General features: G+C 61.3%; 1 long non-coding RNA gene across 1 annotated transcript in view; it reads right to left on the bottom strand.

The window, feature by feature from the left end:
• LOC106727762 overlaps positions 1-4,232 on the bottom strand; it is a 21,465-nt gene extending 17,233 nt beyond the window's left edge. Inside the window, exon 1 of the long non-coding RNA XR_001364008.1 lies at positions 4,080-4,232. This is a non-coding gene — a long non-coding RNA (uncharacterized LOC106727762). The remainder of the gene's footprint in view (positions 1-4,079) is intronic.
• Positions 4,233-7,474: the final 3,242 nt, after the last annotated feature.

Here is a 7,474-nt window from a genome sequence, read left to right as displayed (position 1 = left end):
CTCTGCTCCAATAGTTACTTTCATTCTTTTTTGAGAAAACATCTCAAAGACCTTAGTTTCTTTTTTCTAGGAAGAGAAAGAACGACCGAAGCTGAAATGAGTCCATGAGAAGCCGCCCAACAGCCGAGCTCCTCCCCGAGGGGCAGGAGGGAGCGAAGGGACTCTCTCTGCTTGGAGGGACGGGAGCTGAGACGGCCACGCCCCGGGGGAGCGGACTGAGCGTGCCTCTCAGGGCGCACAGTCACAAGGAACTTTCAAAGGACACGTCGCTGGCTCTCAAGTTCTCTTCCCAGAGGATGCCGCGTCTTTGCCAGTAGAATTGTAGCTGCAGGCCCCGGCTCACAAACTGCTCTATAAGTGATGCTGGCGCTAACCGCTGGGCAGCACGGCCTGTTAACCCCTGCACCCACGTGCCCTCTGTGCCTGGCACGTCCCATGGCGTCATGATCTCCACGCTTTGGGGACAATCCCTCCATGAGCTGTTTAACCTCAGGGGCACCCTGACCCTGGGTTTCCCTGGGGTTCCAGGACCTTGGCCTTCTCTTACCCACTGGAGACAAAGCACCCAGAAGCACACGCCTGAGGACAGACACGAGACACAGCCTCCAACAGGAGCATGCCCAGCCCCCCGCGCTGCCATGAGTGCGCGAAGGCTTCTCTGCAGCAGGCGGCTTTCCCGAAGGTCAAGGTGCCCAACCCAACATAACTACGGGCAGGAAGCGGGTCTCTAAGCTCCTTCAGGCCCAGGCCTGACCTTGCCGCCATTCCCAGCCTCTCTGAACCGCCTTCTCCCCTGCAGGCCTCACTCCTGCCCCCACGGAGCCTCAAAGGGAACTCTAGACACGGAGGGCCAGGCCCTCAGCCTGCCCCGCGGGCAGGTGTCTGCGTCCACCTGCCCTTCCCAAGCCGCCTGGTGCCGCCTGGTCACTGGGACAGCCCTCGTGTCTGTGCTCGGCCAACAGGAGCTTCCGGGAGCCTGGGCCAGGCCGCATGAGGGACGCCTCCGGGCTCAGTCAACTTTCTGTGGTTCACCTCCTGTCTGCAAGTCGGGAAAGTGAGAGGATTTACCTCCAGGCCCCCAATCTCTCTCTCTCTCTCTCTCTTTCTCTCTCTCTCTCACTCCCTCCCTTCCTCGCTCACTGAAATCAAAAGAAAAAAAAATTTTTTTTAAGTAAAAGCCATCCTTAGCTCCAGTGCTGTGAACAGACCGCCCTGCTCCCTCTCCAAGCACCTCTGCTGGTGGCTCCACAGCCCCCGGTCCGCAGTCCTTTACGCCCCTCCCTGTCCCTGACCCTCCTGTAGGCACACAGCCCCTCTGTCTCCTCCTCCCACCCCCACAGACACCCCGTCAGCTTAGGGTTTCATCATGTCTTGCCTCACCCCACCGGAGCCACCAGGACCTGTCCCTCAAAGGTGTGGCCCACCCGGTCACTCTGCCTGACCTGTGAGGCTCCCTCCCTCCCCTCCCCCCAGCTGACCTCGGATCACCTGAGGGCTTTTCTAAGAGCCCCAGGCCCCAGGCCTGCACTGACTCAGCAGAGCCAGGCGGCCAGCCTACCGCAGTGGCCACTCCCAGGCGGCTCCGGCTGCTCCAGGAGCCACATCTGGCCTGGTCTGTCCTGGGGTTCAGAACGCCTGCCCCTGCCGGCCAGACGGCCTCCTATTCTCCACTCCTCCCCACCCCCAGTCAGTCACCCCGTCCTGTTTCACAGGAGGTGCAGGCGCATGCCCACGCGTGTGCGTGTCCCTCTGCGTGGGGAAAGCTCCTGCTGTCGGCCTCCCTAACACCCAGCTGCAGCTACTAGCACTTAGCAGCCTCCCCAAGGGCTTCCAAGACCCACCGGCACCCGCCCCCCAGTTCCCGCGAGTCAGGATCCACCAGCACCCGCCCCCCAGTTTCTCCGAGTCAGGCCATGATGGCGTTTCCAGGAAAAGCCCAAGGCTCCCCACAGCCCCAACAGCCGACACCTCTGCTCCCTCGGACCCTGGCCTCTCCCTGCCAACAGCACACACGCCCACATCCACCTCCATCGTCCACACACACCCCGGACCCTGCAGGACCTGCGCCTCCCGGGAGGCAGGCAGGACCGCGGGAGCCCGAGGGGATGACCTGGGGGAGGGCACGAGGTCCGGGGCCTGATGCTGTGCTGTGCGGGGGATGGGAACAGACACAGCAGCCTGTCCATCTAACAGCACGAGCCTCAGCTGCTTCTACCCCACCTGCTCCCACTCACAGCCTCCCTCCCGGCAGCCCGCTCCCTCCTCCCCCTCCCTTTCCTCCCTGGCCACCCCTGGCCCTGAGGAAAGCTGTCCACCCTACTCCGCTGATGTCCAGAGTGGCCCCTCCCCTCTCCGCTGCGCCTCCCCGGTCCCTGGCCCAGCCTCCCAGTCTCTCGCCTGGATCAGTGGGCAGCTTCCTGCTGGCTCCCTGCTCCCACCTGTGGCACCTGCCCCTCCCCACTCGATCCTCACACAGCAACCCCAGGAAGCCTGGGTCGGACCAGCTGTCCATCTGGCCGTGGCTCCATCCCTGCTCCGGCCCCATCTCACCTGGCTTTCCTGCAAGTCCGACCATGACCCACAGCCCTGCAGCTCGGCCTCCCGGGCCCTCAGCCCCCACCGAATCCTCTTAGGGGTCACCTCAGCCTGCCCGGCACTCGCCCCCGCCAGCGCCCTGGCTCCCGGGACTCCTGGTGGCTCCCTCCCTCGCCTCCTCAGGCCGCTGCTTAGGTCTCAGCTCCCAAGGAGGCCGACTTGGAGCCTTTTAAACTTCCTTCTGCCTCCCTGGGCTCACTTCCTGCCCCACTTCCATGTTCCCCGCACACCCCACTCCAGCGCACGTTACATTAGCACGATCACTGCGTGTGCTTTTCCTGTTTCTCCGTCTGCTAGCCTGCACCCTCCACAAGGCCAGGCATCTCTGCTTTCGTCACTGAGGCAACCCTAGCGTCTTTTCTCAAAATATTTTTTACTGATTTCTAGAGCGAGAGGAAGGGAGAGGGAGAGAGAGAGACAGAAACATCAATATGAGAGCAAAACATCAATGGGCTGCCTTCTGCACACACCCCACTGGGCATGTGCCCTGGCCAGGAAACAAACAGCAACCTTTGCGTACCCGGGGCAACGCCCACCCACTGGCCCACACAGGCAGGCACAGCCCCAGCACTAGCAGTGCCTGGCCCCCGGTGGGCACTGAGATAGCTGCTGAATGAAATCCGGGTTCTCTCTGAGGCCTCTGAATACCCCTAATGACTGAGCAGCCCCCCTTAGCCACCGTCCTCCTACCTGCAAAGTAACACCAACCTCTCTCGGGAGAGGAAAGGCAAGCCCGGCGGGCGACGGAGGGTTCTAAGGAGCAGAATCCTCCTTCACTGGGGAGTTCGGCCTGGGCCCAAGGTGAAGGCTGGCTGCCTCCCACAGGCACGTGGGGTGGCCGTGGGGGCAGATGAGTGACTCAGTTTCTACCCAGACCTTTCAAACAGGCGGAGTCTGTGAGAGCCTCTGAGACCTTCTCCCTGGCCCCGCCCCAGGGCTATTTTTAGCTCAGGAGGCAGCAGACAGGGAAGGTAGCCCAGCCTCACCCCGTGTGCCCTGAGGGCCTGGCCATCTTTAATTCATGTGGGAGGGAGCCCTCCCTGCACGTGGGGAGGGAGCACCATGGTGAAACTCTAGACGGGAGGGCGGGGCCAGGGCTGCTTGGGTGGAACAGAAGGCTCCATCAGGAGCGCTCAGAGGGCCCCATTCAAGAGCACAGACCCCGGACGCCTGTGTGTCCTCGTCCACGTCTGTCCTGCTCAAGCCACCTGGCGGGGCCTCACCTGTCCTCGGGGTGAAGAATGTCCCCTGGAGGGCCCTCCAGCTCCCGGCCCACAGGCAGGAGCAGAGATAAAACCACATTTCTCATCGCCAAAGGCTTACAGTCTTCCCTTCGGCACCATTCCCCTGGAGGTAAGCCTGCAGCGTTCAGCCGTGACTCACTGCCAGGCACGGAGCGTTATTATCTACGAGGTTAGTCTATCTTTGGACACAGAATGAAATAAGCTAAGAAACGGACAGGCTCTGTTGTACCTCAAACTCACCAACGTCTGCATCCCCGTGGGCAGGGACGACAGGAAAAGAAAACCGGGACTGCGGGCTGCACAGCCGATGGCAGGCATGGCCTCGGCGCAGGAATCAGTGAGCGGAGAACTAAAGGGCTCCCCTTTTTTTTATGTTTTTATTGATTTTAGAGAGAGGAGGGGAGAGAGAGATAAACATCCATGATGAGAGAGGATCACGGATCGGCTGCCTCCCCCACACCCCACACTGGGGATCGAGCCCACAACCCGGGCCTGTGCCCTGACCGGGAACCGAACCGTGACCTCCTGGTTCATAGGTCGGTGCTCAACCACTGAGCCACGCCAGCCGGGTGGGACTCCTCTAAAGACAAAGCAAAACATGAATAAAATCCCAGCAGATTCTGAATTTCCAACCACTGCCCTGCAGGCTGGGGAAGCTGCCTCCTCCTTCACTCAGCCCATTACCGAAGCAGGTCTATTTATCCAAGACTCCATTAGCTGATGAAAAAAATCGCCATCCTGGAATTCTCCCTCAGCTAGAGGAGCCATATGGCGCCCTTCAGTTCTGCAGGAAGCACGTACATGAAACGGTTCCGTGTCAGCACGGCCTCGGCACCGAGCACGGCCAGGAGGGCCAGCCCACGCGTGAGGCACCGCGCATCCCAGCTCATCAGACGCCCGTCCTGAGGCGGCTGTTTTCTGAGTGGACTGCGAGGCGGCTGCCGGGCACGTGAGCGTCCCCACGGGAAGAGGGTCCTCCGGCCTCCTCCCCTGCGAGTCTCCTCCTGAGCCCACGGGGCGGGAGGGGCGGCCGGGAGGGGCGAGTGAGCAGGAAGCGCGCGGGAAGACCACTCGAGGCTGGAGAGGCCCGACAGGGGACACTCCTGAGCCCACGGGGCGGGAGGGGCGGCCGGGAGGGCCGAGTGAGCAGAAAGCGCGTGGGAAGACCACTCGAGGCTGGAGAGGCCCGACGGGACAGCTGTCCAGCACGGGCTGGCTCAGCCTTCAGCGGAGGGAAGGGCCAGCGACATCCCTGCGGTCCCATGTGGTGGCCACCTGCTACCAAGCACTTAAGGGTACTGAGTGTGGCTGAGAAACCGAGCCGTTCCATTTTATTTAACTTTAATTAAATGTAAATGGCCACACGTGGCTCACAGAGCCAGCACGCAGCAGCCCTGGTCCAACACAGAAAAGCAGTCCCCGGCTAGAGACGAGCTCAGAGGGCCAAGTGGTCCCACCCTGTGCCCCGGAGTCGGGGGGCGGCACCTCATTAATGGCATCTCCAGGGCACCCGTCATTAAGAAGCACTTTCCAATCACCTCTCTCGCATCCCATCAGAACAGTACCGGGCAGGACTGAGCGGTTTGTCTTGCTGTAAGAACAAGAACTTAAGAGAGGAAATAACTCTTGTGAATTTTTAACATTCTCCCTGAGTTGAGATATAAACTTGTTACACGAATAAACAGCCAGGAGCTGCCGATGGCCGGGCACGTTCCCTGTGCGTCACCTGGTGTGACAGTCTCTCACCTGGTAACCTGCCTGGCAGCCGGCGCTCTGGCCTGCGCGCTGCAGCCTTAAGTGGCAGCACATCCTGAACACACGTCACCCAGCAACCCAGTCCCTGTGCGTCACACACGGAGGCTGCGACACACACCAACCATCGAACACCCACCGGTGTTCTTGCCCAGGCGCCTGGAGGTTATGGTTGGTGCCCTGACTCTGTTTTAACGACATAAAAACGGTTCTGGTTTTAATAAAGGAAGTTTCTCAAATCCCAAGTCATAGGAGACAATTTTAGCTTTAGGATTAAAAATAAACAAGCCCCATGGTTTACTAGACTCCACAAGCACTGCTGTAAACGCCCAACCGATCTTAGAGCACACGACACACGCCCTTTCTCACAAGCAACTCCCAGAGCAGGTGCTTGGCGGAGTGTGGTCGGAGCGACCGGAGACCGAGACCCAGACCCAGACCCAGACCCAGACCGAGACGGGGCGGGCAGGACCAGTCACCTGGCAGGACCAGTCACCTGGGTCAAGGCCACAGGTGTGTGCACTTGGCTCCACCCTCCCAACTACTCACCAACAATTTGCATAAGTTACATGAATAAACAAAGAGGCAGCCAGCCTGGGTCCCCATGGGTGTAACACGAGCGGAATTTAAATGTCAGGTCCTGCACTCAAGGCCCAAGAGTGAGACCCACCATGACCAGCCGGGGTCAATGACTCAAACCAGTTTACGCGAAAAGAGGCGCAGGGGTGGAGAGCAGGCTCGCAGGGCCGGCAGGGCTGTGGCTGCCTTCACAGCGCCCTGCGAGGCATGGTCTCTCGGGCACCAGCACCCCGAGGTGTCTGCAGGCGCCACCCGAGAGTCAGGACTGGCACTGGAGGGGGAGGAGGGAGGCTGCGGCCTCCGGGTCTGAGGGCTGACACGGAGGAGGGACCGACAGGTTCTGTGCGGCTCTCGGGAGCAGAAAGAGGATCAAGAGGCAGATTTTAGTTCAATGCAGGTCAGACCATGTCCAAGGCCAGGGGTGTCCTAATGGGCTTGGCCCCTGGAAAGGCGGCGACCCCTCACTGCTGAAGGCCGGCCTGTTACCCAGGTTTCCCGGGAGGGAGTTAGACGGGGACCCCCTCCTCCCCTCCTCCCCTCTCTCCCTCTCAGAGGACACACACAGGGAGCCCTCCCAGCCCTCACCAGGCACGGCCGGGGATGCGCACGGGGAGGGCCGTCCCCGGAGGCCACACTGCCCTCATTTACGCTGTGAAGGAACAAAGGGCCCGTTGAGCTTCACCGAGTGTCAGGCAGCCACTATCACTAGTAAACCCTGGGCGGCCGGGCAGTTCCTGGTTCTCACTGAGATGCCAGGACGGGCCCTGAGACCCGACGTTCAGACTCTACGTTCCACGGCGTCCCACACCCTGGTCCGAAGACCGCTCTTCACTTCAGTCTACGGGCTCCGAAATCACAAGGACTGGGCTGAAACAGATTTCTCAAAACTTCCTCAAAGTCTACCGAGGCCGCAAGCCAGAGGCCTGCAGGAAGCAGAGGGCTTCCGCTGCCCGGCCAGCCCCTGGGAGCACTGACCCCAACTCCTCCACGGAGCGGGGCGGGGCGGGGGTGAGGGCAAGGGCTTCCGCTGCCCGGCCAGCCCCTGGGAGCACTGACCCCAACTCCTCCACGGAGCAGGGCGGGGCGGGGGTGAGGGCAGACTCACCTGCGTTTGCAGGCAGGCCTCCCCGGGACCACCAAGCCCCCTGACCCCCGGCGCTCACAGAGGCCCATGATGTTTGCGTCCCCTTCCGACGGGGCCTGGACACAGGTCCCAGCAGTGCCTGGCCCAACATTCAAATTCCGGAACGATGCCTGGACACCCCCAGTCCCAGGGGAGAGCAGCCTGTCCGCCCAGGCCGCCC

Source organism: Myotis brandtii, unplaced genomic scaffold, assembly GCF_000412655.1.
Source record: "Myotis brandtii unplaced genomic scaffold, ASM41265v1 scaffold4774, whole genome shotgun sequence".
Lineage (NCBI taxonomy): Eukaryota > Metazoa > Chordata > Mammalia > Chiroptera > Vespertilionidae > Myotis > Myotis brandtii.
This window is presented reverse-complemented; position numbering and strand designations above follow the sequence as displayed.